At 40.2% G+C, this 16,012-nt stretch overlaps 1 long non-coding RNA gene across 1 annotated transcript; it reads left to right on the top strand.

Annotated features, from left to right (window-relative positions):
* Positions 1-3,984: 3,984 nt before the first annotated feature.
* Positions 3,985-12,818, top strand: LOC136561615 (uncharacterized). The gene is made up of 2 exons (XR_010784374.1): positions 3,985-4,144; positions 4,236-12,818. It is a non-coding gene; the product is annotated as an uncharacterized lncRNA (long non-coding RNA).
* Positions 12,819-16,012: the final 3,194 nt, after the last annotated feature.

Genomic DNA, 16,012 nt, shown 5'->3' with positions numbered 1-16,012 from the left:
AACGATAATTCTTTCTACATCTGCAGATTACAGAGACAAAGGTCATTTAAAATTGAACCCCAAAGCCTGATTCTTGCTGAGAACTATTAAATATTCAACTGGACCATTCCTTGCAATTATATGTTTCCATCAAATTAGCAACTCCACATTTTATTGATATATACACAAGTGTGCTAGTGGCATTCTACTCTAATTGAAAACACAGCATTTCTCCAAGTTTCTGTTATTTTTCAGGTCCTGCTTCCTAGGTGGCACTGTTTAGTGCTCCTCAGGGGTGGCAGCTTTTGAGTATAATAAAGAAAAACTTAAATTTATGGTTCGTTCTGTTTTTTCTGCTCGGTCTCTGCAATGCCTGTGCTATGCTTAATCAAGGTGAAGTTGTCCTTCCTTTGACATCAGGAAGTAAGAACTAAAGTGGAGATTTTCCCAAAAGGAAAAACTGACTCCTTAAATGTTTCATTTTTCCAAAACCAAAGTTTTGTTTTCAGTGACATTCAATACATAGCACTTGCAGGGATCCATGTTTCATTGGAGTACAAAGCAGAAAATTAGCCATATAAAGAAGTGTTTGGTTTAACAGCATCTAAAAATTACTCCACAAAATTCAGTAGCTTTTAAGCTATCATGAAGTAAGATTATTTTGGGCTCTCTGGATATTACTCTGATTCTTCATGTTCATCTAGTGTCTACTCAGCTGCTGAATCTTTGTTCTGAAGCGTGTCCCCTGTGGACAGTTACATCAAATCCAGCATAGCTCATGTATCCCTAAGGCAGCACAAAGCTGCACTAATATGGAGCAGGATCTGTGATCAAATGTTTGAGAAGCAATCCCGGGAAAATTTTTGTTGATGACTTGTCAAGGCAGCATCCAAAACAATCCCAGTTCTTTCCATGTGTTTCAGCCCAAAAGCTTTCATGTGAACACAAACAGTAATGATCTCAACCCAAAATTCTTACCTGTACCTTCAGCTGTTCTGTTAGGACAACTTCCAAATTCTCCATTCTCCAGAGGGGAGAAAATATGCTCTGGAGCTAAACTGAGAAAAAGTCACATTAGACAGGTAATTTAGAGTCTGTTTTACTGAATTACTTTGAGAGCTTGCAACATCTAACAGAGTAAAGTACCTATGTTAGAGATTTGAAGAGGGAAGAAAGGTCGTTACCCATGCTGTTAACAAAGCACTTATTGGGGAGTTTATCTGAAGTATAAGAATTAGATTTGCAAGTACTGTGTGCATAAGGCTGTCTCTCACATAAAGCCTTTCTTCTACATTTTTGAGGGAATTATGACTGGTCTTTCTCTTTGCAATTCTGTCCTCTTCCCCTTCCTCTCTCTTCATTGACACCTAACATGACTATGTATCCCTAGATCTTCCTTAAATGTACATACATTGTGTGCTTGCATATGTGGTTTTTCACAAGATTGTGGATATATATTTATAGATACTCTAGGGCCCGTTTTCCATGTCTGATTGAAAAAATATGTCTTGTTTATTCTGAATAAATCAACATGCTCCATGTTGGTTCAGCCTTGATTCTGACTTCTGAGTGTAGTTTAGGTTTCATATTCAAGGGATTCTTTGGGTTTTCTCCTGTTTCTTATGAGTAACACGTGGTAGAACACTAGAATTGCTATCAGGGTGTTCACTAGCATTTTAGTGCTTTGGTTAATAGTTGAAATGGCAGCATCTGGAGATAAAATGATAATCATGTGATAACAATTTGGATGTGCTACTTATTTGAGCTGAAGTTGGTTAAATTAATATTAAAAGTCCCTTCATTTCTTGGTGCCCTCCCTGTGCTTTCAGTGGCAGATCTAGGAAAATGCATGCAATTCAGCAGTGCAGTGAAGGCTGCCTATATAAGAAATTCAGGATGAACAATTATTTCCTGCACTTATTTTCCCAGGGAGGGAGGTCAGCACTGGAAGACGTTATGGAATCTCCACCTCTGAGAGTTTTCAGGATGAAGTTGCATCTGATTTGATGTCGTGTTGATAATATCCAGGGATTTCACTAAGTTACCACCAGATGACCCTTCCAACATATCCCTAAATCAGAACAGATAAATGAGCTACTGGTATCAAGTGGGAAAGATCATAGGCTCACAGAGTTATGAACTGCTGCAGCTCTGTCTTAGAAACTAATGAGAACAGACTAGAAGCCATTCAGAGCCATGCTGTTATAATTGTTGTAGGTTAAAAACAATGGGATTGGTCTCCAGGACAGCTCCTTTCATCTTGTAGTCCAAAGTCCTGAAGATACATATATTGCTGGACTCAGTTCCTGCCTCAGTAATGTTTATATTTTGGACTGAAAAAGTAATCCATAACCTGGATTCACCATATTAGCTGACATAGCATCTGAAAGTACAGGATTATATTGAAAAGCTACAGTCAGAGTTTGGGTATACCTCTACTGTTTTCCATCAAAGATTTGCCAGTGCTGAAATTATTAACCCCACAGGTGAAAATACCCTCAGATGACTGTGGTAATCTTGTGGTTTCTGTACATGCAGTCCTGCGCCTCTCCTAAACACTAGCAGCATTGCTGAGGCTGAATGCTACTACTGGATTTTACATGGAATTTAGGCAATTTCTAGGTGCAGCCCATTGCAAAACCTCTTTCTGAGAGGAGCCAATGAGAACAAGCTACAACTGTCTTGTGCAAATTTTTCAATCTGCTATTGCGTGAACAGTTGGGAAGGTTGAAATCAGCACAAAAGAGCACTTGGGTTTTGCTCCGCTTGCGTTTTCCTGTGTAAGGGTTAAGCATGTCTCTTCTGGGGGAATTCTGTGCTTCATCACCATTATGTAACTTCAGAGATTGAAATGGCATCCTGTGCAAAGCAGCTGTGTGGAGTCACGGCAGCTTTTTTCTTATATTTCCCCGACACTGTGTACAGTTTCGGTGCAAAAAGCCAGGGAGCGCAGCGTTGCGAGGTGGTGCCCAGCTTTGCAAACAAAGGGGATGGAAGACTCTGTGCCACCTGCTCTGTCACTTGAACAAATGTTAGGCATAAAACAAGATACAAATCGCTAACTGTTTGTTGGATGATAACTTTGTGATCAGCAATTCCATCGATCATCAAGGTCAGCTTTTCTGCTTTTGTTTCTCAAGTGAACCAGTCCCTCGGTTCTATGCTCCTATAGGCAAGATGGTAAAGCAGCCAAGGATGTTAACTGCTTGGTGCCCTGACAGTAAACAGCATTGCAGAGCTGCACGCTCTCATTCAGCGGCTGACAGAGGTGTCCAGATGTTTCTGCATTAAACAGGGTGGCACAACACCTCTGCAGGAATTGGCTGGCAAGAATGCTTGCTTCTTGGCTTGGACTGAAAGCTTTTGAGTCGGCAATGTGAGGAAAATTTTGCCACCATGCGCAAACCAGAGAGAGCTCTGTTGTGTCCATACATGAAAAAGAGGAAAAAACTCTCCTGCTCATTTTTTCCTGATTATTTTGTGGACAATGAATTTACTAAAATTACCGGTTAAGGAAACGGTGAATGCCTCTGTGTTTCTTGCTGTAGTTGCTCATTGAGTGTGGGGCTGAGTGGGAAAAGGAGTAGTCTTGGCAAATGGCTTATTAGTCTCAAATAAATTATTCAGAATGCAGGTTTGGATACAGATTGCAGGGAACGATAATGGAGATGGTTTTCTGAGTCTGTTCATGTTAGGGAGACATGGAGTATGCTTTTCAGGAATTCACTTAAGTGCAATCAGTTTAGAATAATGTAGCCTGGAAGTAATATTGCTGCCATCCAGCTAGTGTCTGTGGAACAGCATTCTCCTGCCTTCTGAAGCACTGGCATTGAAGATGGATAGATATGGAGATATTTCTATTTTGAGCTGCTGCCTTTTTAAATTTTTTAATTTTTTTGAAAGGGAAATTCATTCTCACCACTAGAGAGGGGCATGTTTTGGTTGAGATATTCCCCCCCCCCGAGTGAAATACTGGACCACATCAGCATCCGATTTGGGTGCGTCATGTGGTTTCTCATGTGATGCTGGTCTCACTGCGCTTTGGAGAGTGAGCCTTTGTGACTCCGCACTCTTGGACAGTAGCATCCAGCAACATAGGATACTTTGGGGAGGGAAAGGAAAAGAGGCAGCCTCCCAGAAATGCCCGAAAGCCCAGAAAAATAAAGTTACGACAATTTGTTATAGTTATTGTTTCTTCTTAACTGTTTTGGCTTTTATTTTTAATTCTGGGTCTTCCCTTTTCTCTGTTCCTGCAGGCAGAAAGCTGCTCCGTTCGGAAGAAGCAAGGCAGTCTTTCCTCACAGCTACGATGCTGCACCGCTTTCGACAGAACCTGCTTTTCCCTCCATTTACCTGGGCGGCTGCTGCTCTTTCTGCTGCTGCTCGGGCTGCTGCAGTCTTGCTGCCTGCACTTCACCCAGGCTTGGCTGGCTCAAAACTCTCTCGTCTGTACACTGCTAAGGAAGAAGAGCGATGGAGCCGCGGATTTTTTTTTATTGGTTCTGGAAGCCAAGGGTTGCAATATGTGATGATTTTGGGGTTTTCTGTGGCAGGGCGAAGGGAGGAGAAAGGAAGGGTGTTAATCTAGGATAGGGTGGGTGAAAGCTTAAAGAAATATTATCTAAAGTAATCCAGTGCTCGACAAGGGCATCAGCAACAAGAATCCAGCCTCTGCTGCTCCAGAGGATTAACATGGGGAAGTCACAGCGCTGCAGTCGGGTTTCACCTCAGTGTTGTGCTGGAGATGGATAAATAAGGTATCGGTTGCATCTGCCTGCTAAGGCAAAGCCAAGGGAGAAGGAGAGAGCGAGCGAATGCAAATGCAAAGGAAGAAGAAACGCTCTGTGCCGTTTGTCTGATTCTGTGGATTCTCATTGCAGAGAGGATGGCTTGATTAACAAAGCAATGTATGGACGGAGGGACTGTAAATTGTAGCTTGAGCATTCCTGGTGCTGTCAGGGAGTGAACTGATGAGTTAGGTGGCTGACTATCCCCAGGGAAAACAGCAGCCTCGCACTCTGTGTGTATATATATGTGTATGTATGTGCTTTTGTGTGTCTGTGAACATGTATAGAAATGAAAGAAAGACATTTCTGACCAATTTACAGAGGACGTTTGTGAGTTTGCTGGGTCATACTTGATTTCAGCTTGTATTTTCAGCTCTAGCTCTACACCCATTTCCTGACTGAGGTGGCACTTTGTGAAAACAGATGGTAGGCAGTATTCTTTTAAAAAATGTGAAAGCAGATCCTTTCCGCTTAACACCTTGAAGCACTGAGTCTTCTGCACTGTGCTGAGAGAAACCGTGGGGTTTCATTTTCTCCATCTTAAAATCTCTATAAACACAGCTGTATTCAGTATGGTGAAAAATTCTATACTGTAAATAGAAATGTGATCAATCTAATCAAAATAAATGCATCCCAGATGACTTCTAGACCAGCTGGCTACCACAGTCATCAGATGGCTAAATCCTCAACTGAGCATTTGTATTCAGTGTTATACTTGCATCTTTCTATTTTTCCCTTTTTTTTTCTTAGATTTTCAAAATCAGTCTCAAATTGAAAAGGATTCTTCATATATTGAGAAAAGCCAATGCTTTCATTTGGCACTTGATTTCTGTGAAATGCAGCCAGGTGTACTTTTTATTGTGGAATCTGCTTGGGGTGGTTTTAGAGCAGGTAGGCTTGTCACAGTACAGGCATATTTCATTTGGTAGGTATTTCATTTGGCTGTATCTGAACAATGCAGAAACAGGGAAAACAAGCACTGCACTCAGCTAGCAGGGCTTGGCATGAATTCTAGCAGCTGCCTATCGAGAAAGACAGGGTTTTTTCCTTTCCTTTTTTCCCTTTAATACAAAGCCATAGACCATAATGTCATACTAAAATGTGTATGAGGGGATTTCCCAACAGTCATGGTGAGCTACCCTGCAAGATGCCTGTCTGGTCCTTCCACTATTTGTTCCCCAGCCTACAAAGGCAGCCCTGTGTGTCGAATTGTATTTAGCCAGCTGTTGGATAGCATTCTTGTGCTGGGGGCTAAGGAGTCTTATTACTTCCAAACTGTAGTTTTCTGTTTGCTTAAAGAAAAACAACTTTGGCAAGACAGCCATCTCTGCAAAGGAGTTTATGCCACTCCTATACCTTTCTGAATCTGTTGTGTGCTTCTAACTCAGGCAGTTTAAAGCAAGTAAGGAGGGAGGAGAAGAGACTCCGAACTTGCAGCTTCAAAGCTGCAGAGACGAGCAAAATGTCAGCAGCTTGTAATTAGGAGCCCACGGTTACGTCAGTGACTGTATCTCTCCAGGAATTGCTATGAGATGTGCACCACAAAGCAAAGGAATACTCTCATAACCTGGTTAAAAAGCCTGGCTCAAACAAGAAAGAGCAAAATGGATTAATGAATCTGCTGTGTTCCTAAGTCAGATGTGAATGGATTACATGCGCAAGGTTTGCTGAATTCTGCAGCAGTGAAGACTGAATTATGGCATGCATTCACCAAAAGTGCAAATCTTTCAGGAAAAAATGCAGATGAGCAGTCTATCCTTGAAATTTTCTTTCCTAGCTCTATCTTATACAGGCAGCTGCATGACATGGAGGCATGCTCTGAAGGAAGAGACCGGCAAGCTGCACAAAGGTGTTTAAAAGGAAGGGTACAATTAGACACAAAGAAATCCTGCTGAAATTCTGTTCTGGCATTACAGATTTGATACTGAAATACCACCCCAGAAGAGACTGGCTGTGCTCTGGTGTGGTTTATATTAAGGCTTCTCTGGTTAAGAGCGAGGGGGGAGGGACAGGGCTTCCTGCAGCATCTTGCAGCCATGCAGAAGTCCCCAGGGCTCTGGGAAGCGGGAGGGATGGATGTGCTCTTAAAGGCACATGCCCAGATCCTGGCAAGGGGCTTTCTGACCTCTGCAATTATTTTTAGGCCTGTGAAGGCAACTCGGCAGTGCTTAAGCAGTGAGATTGCAGGGGGTGTTTAATCTGCTGCGACTGGCCTTTCTCTGTGTCATGGCTGGCAGAGGTTTATAGGGCTTTTATCAACACCCCTCCACCACATCCAGCATGCATGTCTGTCACTGTTCTCAAAGACCAGTTACTGGAGGTCTGGTGTGGTTCCCTGCTCCCAGCAGAAGTCACTTGCAGTTCAGCTCTGTTGTAGTTGCTCTTTAATTTACCAGGATAGGTAGATTGTATTATTCAAGCAGTGGGGGTGGGTGGTTTTTGGTTTGGTTTTGGTTTGGGTTTTTTTGGTTTTTTTTTTGACTGTGAACACAAATTTGTAGGAGGAGGTGACTCTGTATATTAAACCAATAGCTCCTTGAATTGTGTGTAGTATAATTTAAATATACTTACTTTAATTAATAGAAGGTTACAAAAGCTGGCATTGTCTGGGGCTGTTTAATTTACATCTTAGGTTTAGTCAATGAGCATAACCTGCCCGATTAGAATAGTGTATTCTGCACAGCCAACAGGGTGGAAGGCATTATTTTGTTTGTGTTAGTTCAAACAGCTGGTCATTAATGCAGGCCCCATCTCCAGAGTGAAGTGCTAGTGGACATGAATGGCTGCCTGATTAATGCTGCCCCTCGACGGGTCCTTCATCCAGCAGCGCTGCTCGCAGCAGAATAATGCGGCGGGATTTGATTGCGCTCTAACAGGGTACTGTGTCATTGTGTCACCGAGCCATCGGGGTTATTATGGGCTGGGGCAGACAGACGGGACACTGGGGTTACTAGACCGTGGCATTTTTAGAAATGCAGGGCTGACCTACTTAGAGTTATTCTTGCTGGCTGGCAGCTGCCTGGTGTGGGGCTCCCCCGGATAGGCTGCGGCTGTTGCTAGGGGGAATTAGCATGAATTTTTCCACATACAGACTCAGTGATTGAATGATAAAAGCTGACTGGAATTAAAGAGATTCTGTTCAGTATTATGCAGATTTATCTCCCTCATTTTTTTTTCTCTCTGTCAAATGCATAAAAAGGAGCAGAAAACAGTTTGTTTCCATTTATTTTTGACCTATTTTTTTTTTCCAGGGGAGGGCAGAAGTGTTGTGAGGTCATAATTTAATATTTAGGCTGGTGAAATGATATGATAGTGGGCATGCATCTTTAATGTATGGAAGATTAAAATGCTGCCTCTCTGGAAGGGAATGAAATGAATATATTTTGTGTTCTGGTCAGGCTGCCACCTCTTTTTATTTGAAGCCATGTCAGATTCTTTCATCTGGAAAGGGGAAACATATACCAGGTTTTATTACATAACATTACTCTTAGCTATTTTTAGCTATCTGTACTTCAAAAAATTAGTCCTATTTATGCTAGTGGATGAAATTAATCCCCAGGCTATGCCTTATGTATGTGGAGACAGATGCCCAGAGTAGCTGCAGTGTTGTGTGTCATGTTCAGCTGAAAAGGTGTTTACATACTGCAGGCTTATCAGCACTGCATACCTAGCAGAGTGCTGGTGCCTGACATGTAATCAGATCAATTAGAGAACTCTTCTAGATTTCAGAGTATTTTTGAGGCCCTGGTTTGAAGTTGGAATCTCTAGATGGCCTTCTTTTATTTATCTGCATCTGCCTAAAACAGTGCTACCTTTTCTTAGAACTCTGTGCTCCCTTAGGAAGCAAATAAAAACAATACTCGGTGAAGAATCCTTTGATGTGATCATGAATATTTCCTTTGTTATTATCACTAATTATAGATCTTTGTTTAAACTACTATTTCTCTCTGTGTGATCTTTTGCCATGCAAAGAAGTTCCAATTTAGTACTCATAATTTTAAGTTAAATATTCATGGCAATGCATCATGACATCACACTCAAAGAAGTGGGAATTTTCAAAATATGAGACAGTGGGGGGATGGGAGAGAAGGGCTCACATGCCTTTGGAATTGCAAAATAAATAATGAGACTCAGTGATGAAAAGTAGTGAACTCATTTTTGTCTGAAACAGTTTAATTTCAAATATTTGGATGAATGAGATACCTTTTGGAGGAGTGTGAACAGCTCGCACATCTGAGGTACCCTTTTAGAGGAGTGTGAGCAGCCTGTGCATCTCTCTGGACAGCTAGCTGCTTCCCTGGACCGAGAACTGTCCTGCCTTGGCCCCTGGAATTTATTGGGAAGATATAAAAAAATGAAACAAGAAATGGAGACATGAATTTGAATGTGTTTTGTGGCTAAGGCAAAGCATTCAGTTTCTACAGATTTGAATTTCCTATGTCTTTTTCCTGGCATTGATTCATTACTGAAACTTGCACCACTTTCTTCTCTGCTCCTTCCTGACAGTCTCATGGAGTGACAGATTTTTGGAGAAGTGAAAGTGAGGAGGGGCACTATTTGATGCCCAGTAATTGTGTTTGCCTTGTCTGTCCTTGGAGGTTAATCCAGAAAGTTGTGGTCCCACTTCCCTCAGCAATATTCTCTTGATCAAAATCTGATGTCCTGCTCCCCTTTCCTGTAGGATGTTGCAGGATGCTAAGCAGCATACAGCCTTTGTCTACAGTTGTCTCTTGAGGTTCTTGCCCTGTTTGGTTATAGCCAGTTGTAGTTTCATCCAATTCACCTGGGATAATATCTGACTTGGGCTTCAGCAAATCAAAATAAGCATGCAATACCATATTATGCAGCACCTCAATTTCTAGAAAAAAGAATTTGAGCGTTTGGTATATTTGTGCTAAAAAAGAGGGAGTTCAAAGAAAAGCAATGAACAAGATACAGCACATACTCTTGGAAAAGAGTTGTGTCCTTGCTGTTTATCTGGATTTCAACACACTGATTGTTTATAGCAAACATCATATCAGTTTTACAAACCATCAAGTGACATATTAAATATAAAAAATATAGGGCACCAGAAATTGTATTCAATGAAAAGTTGCCCTGCTGAAAGTCTCTTCAATGAGATTTTTTCCAAACAATTGAATGTGTGAATGATGTGATCATAATACTTTAGGTAATTATGAGTAGCAGAAATTTGGAGTTAATGAAACAAACCGAAAATCTGAGCTCTGTGTGTGTGTATAATGCATGAGAAACAGGATGCCAGAGGAGTTTGAAATATATGTCTGTGTTGAAAATATTGTCAATTGTGCACATTCTTTTGAAAAACCCATGTTAATCACTTTCTGATTATCTCCTCTGAAGTTTCTATTCTTGCTACAACTTACACCTCCTACCTTGAAGTTTCTTATGTACTAAAGATTGTGTTGTATTTTTCAACATTCTTGTACTGTGACCTCTCCTGTGAGCTATGAAAGATCTATTATGCTGAGTTTCATGCTCTAGGGTGGCTAAGTGAATGCTGATTTACTGAGAGCATATGCAGGCAATATTTTTTTTTCGCCATCAAAATATCCAGAATCCTGCCACCATTTGCAGCTGTGAGATGGCTGTACTGATGGGTCTATTCCTGACATCAAAGTCTTGGCCAGTCATGGATTTGCTGAGCATTTTGTGATTTTATGGCAACTTTCTGTTTTTCTGAAAATGATCAGAGGATACAGGATATAGAGCAAGTCATCTAGATTCCTATGCCACAAGGAGTGAGTTGACTCCCAGCCTTCACCTCCTGCAGGGCCATACAGATCAGTTCTTCTGTAGCAAATGTGTTTCAGTTCCAATTTCAAACCAAAAGTACAAGGAATTGTCTCATATTTCTTAAAAGACTGGCAGTTAGCACATTCCTTTTATAGCAATGCAGTAGGGAATACAAATGTTTAACAAAATAATCCTTACAAGATTTTTTTTCTGTGATCCATTAACATGGGAACAAATTCTGTAACAAATGCTCCTGTAACAGCCAGAAGCAGCATTATTGTGGCTCCCACATTCCTGCTCTTCTTGCATCCATGCATGTGTGTGCCTGTGCACTGAGAATTGCTGCGTACAAGTAGTGTGTGGGTGTGTATACAAGACACAAGCATAACTTACACAAACACAGCCCTGATGCATATAGCATGCAATCACAGTTGTCTCAGTGTAGCACCAAAGTCTGTGCCTCTAGATATAAGATGATGTTTTTTCTATGATGAAGAGTGGCTTGAGATGAAATGTAGGCAGTTCTGGTGTATAGCACCAGCCATTGTGTTAATTCTATCATCCCATTCAACACCAGCAAAGACCAAAAAAAAAAAAATCATGTTAATGTGTGATAGAAAGGCAAAAAGGGTAGTGTGGTGAAAAATGGGGTGTACCTAGATAGCTGTGTTTCATAACCACTTGTGTCTTTTGCAAAATGAAATGTATGATGGGCTGTTTAAGACAGAGAGAGATATTTTGAATTATTGCTAATTCTTCCCTCCTGCTCTTAGGCCACACCTACTTCAAAAGTGAATCCAGACTCAGATCTTGACAGAGATCATGACCCTGTTGAAACCAATGGCTGCTTTATTCTGGAATTCGGTTGGGCCAGGCTTTCATCTCTTGTATTTTCCCCTGAACATGTCTTTTTTTCTATACTCTTCCTCCAAAGTGTGGTGTTTCTGTTTCTACTTTTTTTTCCCCCTCTGATCCTCTGAACATTCTTTGAAAGGTTACTTTTTTGTTGAGCAATTTACTATAAATTTGCTTTTGAGTAGAAAAAAATGTGGGGAAATATCACTTCCCTCCTGAGCTAGTAAAGTAGCATTGCAGTGAGTCTCAATAATAATGTTTTTCTGAATACTCCTGTTTTCATCATAAAATGTCTTTAGTTTTTAATGAAAGGGAACAGGCAGTGAACAAAACAAATATGCCAAGGAGAATCTGGACTCTTAACAGGCTGCAGAAACTTGGGTAATGAGATGGTTGGTGTCCTGACCTACAAAGCTAGGGCTCTTAGAAATGTCGAGGGAGGCAGAACGCAACAATTTCAAACAATAAATGCTTTCTAGCTCTCTAGCCACTTGTGCTGTTATCATCATTAAGGTTAACAGTGAATTCTTTTTTTTTTTGACACTTTAGTGTTGCATAAAGAATACTCACGCCAATATTCAAAGAAATTATTAATATGGAGGCAGGTATACCACAGCTATGTCAGTTATGTCTGAGTTTGCCTTGTTTTTCTTTGTTATATATAGACACAGTAATTAGGCTCTTTTGAGGTCAAAATGTTTTTGATTTTTCAAAGTTTGAAACATTTGAAATAATGGCAGTTAGTAGAGTACTCTGGAGATAGATTTTTGTGCAGTATTTTATCTGCAGAAAACATGCAGGATGGAGGAGATGGTGCATGGTGCTGAAGACTTGGTATGGTTACAATTGAAACAAATGGCTGGTGAATCTTGATGTAAATCTCCTGCTCATGACCTTTACAGATGGCAGTGTATTACAGATCTCAGCTGCAATTCCTGCTAACACACACATACACTGTGTTAGTTGAACTATATTTGTTGTGTCATCTCCAGCATCTCTTCATATTACTCCTTTAAAACTAAAAGCTAAAATTGTTTGCAACTGCAGATGAGATCACAAGCTCTAGTCTTTCGTTCTTCACCTTGAAATGGCTGGTAAGATTATGCATCTCTGTGAGTTTTCTGAATATATCTCTTTTATAAAGAAGCAGAAGTTCCAGCACACCTCAGTGCTCTATTTGCTGTGTCACAGCCTGTGGATCTTCTTTCCATCAAGGGTTTTATGTTAAAAGCCAGGGAATCACACACCTGCCTTCAAATTTGACTTTGGTTCCTTGGGATGATACTCACCAAGATTTTTGTGATGTTTGTGATTGTGAAGAATTACTTGCAAATGTTAAAAATAACCTCCTCTGGTGCCCATATTTGTATTATCTGTTCACATTTGATATGAGTTTAGCTGAATATGAGACATGAGATTAAATCTGATTCCATTCTTCTGAAATGTTCTCTTTCCCTTTTTTTTTTTATGAAAGTAATCCTATTTATTTTAGAAGCAAGTGAATGGCAGGCCAAGAAGGCAAAATGAGCAGATAATGTTTGATTTCACAAACCAGGTATTTGTGTTATGATGCATTCCTAAGAAGTAGGACAGGGCACTGTGCAGATCAACTTGGTTGTGTGTTTTCAAACAGCAGATCATTTAAAATCACGGCTATAAGGTCAAGTGAAATCCTGGCCCTGGTGGAACATTGGAGAGCTGGGTTCACTGGAGCACTCCCACTTCAAAGGGAGTCTCCAAAGTTTAAAGTACTGCCAGCATTTGGTTCCTTTCTTTGCTCAGCCCAACTGATGCTGTTTTCAGCTACTTGGCAACTGTAAAGAGAGGCAATGCCCTTCATTTAAATCAGCTTTCCCCCATAAACCTTGGCTTCTTGTTAACCTTAGGTAGTCCTGGATATCTCATACTAGTATGGACTATAACAGGAATTTGAAACATGCAAAAAAATTCAGAAGGTAGCCAGTATTTTGGAACAGCACTGCTGTGTAGTTGAAGATTTCTGGATGAATTGGACATTTCTGGACATTGCAGAGCATGTTAGAAGAAATGCACGGCAGTCAGTTTTGGCTGTATTCCTGTGCTGCACAATGATGGAAGCCAATAAATTCGGTTAAAGCTCTGAAATTTCCTTTCTCCATGGGTCTACAACCAGGAAAAAACACCCCTCTGTTCATCCACCAGCTTCAGTTCTGCTCAGTCCCTTCAGAGCTTATATCTTAGGTTGTCACACCTATTGCATGCAAATATTTTTAAACATGCAAATTATTTAAACATTCAGTTCATCTTGTCATTGAGCCATGAGGACTTAACATCCATGATGATTTGTTAGGTCTCTGATTATTGCTGGATTCTAGATGGTACCCATGCCCTCCTGATAGCCACTAGTTTATAATTTAATGTAAGCCCTCACATATGCATTTTCTTAGAAAGGATGAAATGGATTTTTGTCACTCCTTAATCCTACGTCAAAGGGTAGAAAATGCAAGGTTTTTTTCTCTGTGAGCTGGATGGACATCAGAGACTCTCCTCTCTCTTTGGGTCTCACAATCCTGCTTTGAAATGTCTTTTAAAGAGATGAAAAGGGTGTATTTGCAGCTTTAAAACCAAGAACTTTGCACATTACTGAAATAAATAGTTCTCCCTTTTATTTCGGAGTCTGCATTGAGATAATACACAGAAGCAAAAACTCCATGGTAGACTTCTGTTTTATTGTTTCCTTATGTCCCATTCCCCCCCCTCCTCAATTTATTTTTGGGGTCTGGAAAGAAAACCATACTGAAAAGCCCCAGTGTATTGATGTGTGAAATTGAAGGTGTTGCTCACTCTTATGATCAAGCCACTGTGCCTTTTGACAGGGCTACATTATAAGAAATATATTGGAAAAAATGTACCTAAGTATGAAAAATTCCTTAAATTCAGGGTGTGTTCATACAAAGTGAAGTTTCTACAGTGTGGAAATCATTAAACCTGATCCAGAAAAAATGCGAGGTGCCCCAGCCATTGAGATGTGAATCTCTTTAATCCACACAAGCATTACAAAAATCTGAAACATGTGAAAGTTCAAAAGCTGCAAAGCCATTACATGACTTCTTATTCATTTCTCAAATATTGTAACCTTCTATTAAACTGTAAAAAGACTTTTTCTTATATTTTTTTTTCATAAGCAATAGATCAGTCACTCGCTAATGTGTTACTGCACATTGTGAATCTGAAAGTTTCACTTGGTTATATCTACTTGGATATAAATTTTTGATTTATTTTAGAGCATTTTATGTAGCATTTCAATGGTTGGTAACTTGCAGCTTTTCAGCAGCTGCTGTTAGGGAGGGGGAAAAGGGCATGATTGAGTTCATTTTAAAATTTTTGTTTAAGATCTCAAACAGTTTCACAGTACATTTTGAGGTAACTTTGCATTAAATGAATGCATGCTAATTAAAAACCAAACCAATAAAAAAATCTTAAGAAAACTGAAGCAACACAAAATTATTTTTTTCATCTTAGCTTTGCATCTCTGAAGTACACCAAGAGAAGCTTCAAATCCAGTGAAAACTTCAGAGAAAACAATTGATTACTATTTCCAAAAGGACACACTTAGTTGGTAACAGAAATCCTTAGCCCAAGGATTTCCCACTGCCAGCAACCTTCTAAAGTGCACATATGTCTAACTCCAAGGGCCCGAATCTTTATTCCTGGTCCCAGGCTGTCTCCCTGCTGCTCCAGTAGCCAAACCTTCTGCAGAGGCTTGGGCAGTTTGACAGATTTGGCTTTCCCTCTATGGGAATATTAATTTGTTTTGCATTTGCAATTGTAACATTAGGCTCATTTTTGTTCCTTTTGCCCTTTCTGTGGTCAGTTATACAGCCCTAAAGTTTTCAAATAGTTGTCTCTCACTGGGGTATGAGTTGTGCTTTAGGCTGTTTGCTTAAATGCAGTTCTTATTGAGATAAGGCTGCTGGGAAAGGGAGAGAGTCCCATATGTCTGATGGTTTTGTTCTAGGAGCAGCCAGAGATGTACTGTTACACTACAGTGTCTGAAACAATAATAGATCTTCACACATAGGATAGCTAGCTTTCTTCAGGATAAAAAAAGAATAGAAAGTTTCATATTGATTTGTCATTTGAAAATCAGCCACAAATTTTTGTAAGTGAAACTCCTGCGAGACGAGAGTGTAATTACTAGAACCAGTTGAGGTTGGATTTTAAAATGGCGGGCAACTGTAGAATCTCACAAAGAGACTTTTTGAGTCCTTTTACCAAAAAAAAAAAACTTTAAAAAGACAGGGAGAGGCCTGTTTTCCACATAAAAATAGTTGGCAACCTGACTTTCATCGACTTGCCAAATGATGTATCAGAGGGGCTGAGGTAATCCACTAATTTCTGAGGTGGTGAAGAAGAAAGGTGAAAGTGGGCTAGAGATAAGAGCAACTGCAGGAGCAGAGGGAAAGGTCAGCTGAGAACTCGGGGATCTCTAGAGGACACCACATTTTCAAGCAATATTCTGCATTTAGAGTTATAAAACCTAAGTAAAACAAATGTCTCAAACATGTGCCAAGACCCAAAGAGTTTGAAGGTAAACATTAGATAAGAATTAGCTGTATTCATTCTGTCCTTTGCTGCCAAGGCCTCACAGCACAACA

Source organism: Molothrus aeneus, chromosome 1 (assembly GCF_037042795.1).
Source record: "Molothrus aeneus isolate 106 chromosome 1, BPBGC_Maene_1.0, whole genome shotgun sequence".
Classification (NCBI taxonomy): Eukaryota; Metazoa; Chordata; class Aves; order Passeriformes; family Icteridae; genus Molothrus; species Molothrus aeneus.
This window is presented reverse-complemented; position numbering and strand designations above follow the sequence as displayed.